The sequence below is a fragment of the Plutella xylostella genome, chromosome 22 (assembly GCF_932276165.1).
Source record: "Plutella xylostella chromosome 22, ilPluXylo3.1, whole genome shotgun sequence".
Classification (NCBI taxonomy): Eukaryota; Metazoa; Arthropoda; class Insecta; order Lepidoptera; family Plutellidae; genus Plutella; species Plutella xylostella.
In genome coordinates, this window is record NC_064002.1 from 10,994,331 (window position 1) to 10,995,994 (window position 1,664).

Sequence of the window (1,664 nt, forward strand, 5' to 3'; positions counted from 1 at the left end):
CTGACTCAGTATCAATTACTTTCCAACGCCATATTTTGCTCTCATCTTCTCTGAGCACAGTAAGTGTTACATTACATATATACGTATCCTTTAAAATGTTCTCTGAAAGTCAGTCTACTCGTTAAAGATTTCAACAGAACTCCTCACCGTGAACGGGTTCATCTTACACTTGGAAGACACACGTAAATATGCAAAACTCGAGTTGTGAGCAAACTGGATTACATGACAGCGAGGGTTACTCTAGATCAACAAAACAAACGAGAGCTGTCATGCAAGTGGTACGTTTAATAAAACGGCATAGAGTGGTCGTTTGCGCAGCAGTTTGGTTATTCTCATAGATTCGTCTGTGGTGTTCACAATATTATCATATTTATTATTTAAGTACTTAGTACATTCATTTATTTAAATACTTACATATTTTCTAAAAAAACATAAACTAAAATGGTACCTAAAAATAATAAGATGTTATAAAACTACCTACCTTAAAAGATAAAAAATATTTTCTAGGTCACCGCCGTCGTTTGGCAAGGTTCCGTCTGTGGTTATTCCCATAGAATTAGTATATTATTATTCCCATAGAATTAGTATATTGTTATTAGTCTATGGTTGTCCCTAAGCTTCAGAGCGCAGCCGCTTCGCTATAACCACGACTCTTGCCAACTTAACTGTTATTATTAACTATTATTAACTGTACCAAGCCTGTACGGGTTATCCAATTTACGAGAACGCAAAAAACAGACTTTCTTCTATCATCTGCATACATTATCTGTCAAAATTTTTATGAATCTTTCCGCTAGAGCCGCCACTATGTATGTATGAAAACGTAAACTTTCATACTTAGTTTCCGACAAACTATCAAACCTGCACCAGACGGTCTGATTGTATGACAGCTCTCGCCCGTTCGTTCGATTTACACAATCAACCCCGAGTGAAACTACGTTTGTCAACAAACTAGAGTGACCCCAGGCCTGATTGAGAGCTCGCGGGGACATGAATAATTCACGACACTCAGATCAAACTGCAGACAGAGAATCACATCCGTGTATTGTAACGTAATTCAATTAACACATCCGGGATTTCTGCCACGGAAATAGGAGTTCAACTGAGGCCCTGCTTTTCTTTCACTTTTGTGTAAAAGCCCCAAATTAGATGAAATGATGGTAATGTGACAGTGTACTGAATACAAAAAGTACTACATGTATGAATGAACTGTGCAGCTGACTGACAAAATCCAGATGTCGTATTAACTAGCTTTGGCGTACCCGGCGTGACCCCTGGTTCTTGTTGGCCAGGTGCACAGTTAATTCGTACTAATAGTACGAATACGTGTTAATTATGGCATGCAATACCGGTATTGCGTAATACCGGGATCCCGGACAAAATCCACGGTTTTTTCAATACCGGTATGGAAAGTTAATACCGGTATTAAGATATAGTTAGCCTTGTGCTCCTATATACTATGAAAGTGCACTTGTTTTCAACCGTTACATGCGGTTTTTGGCCTTTGGAAACCTACTTGTTGTCCATGCGTTCTAAAATTTAAACTCTAAGACTCAATTCTCCTAAAAAACAGAATTTGATTGCTTTTTCTTGTTGTTTTTTGGCCATTTATAACAAGGAAGTCTAATACCGGTATTAATACCGGGATCCCGGTATTGAGTTCT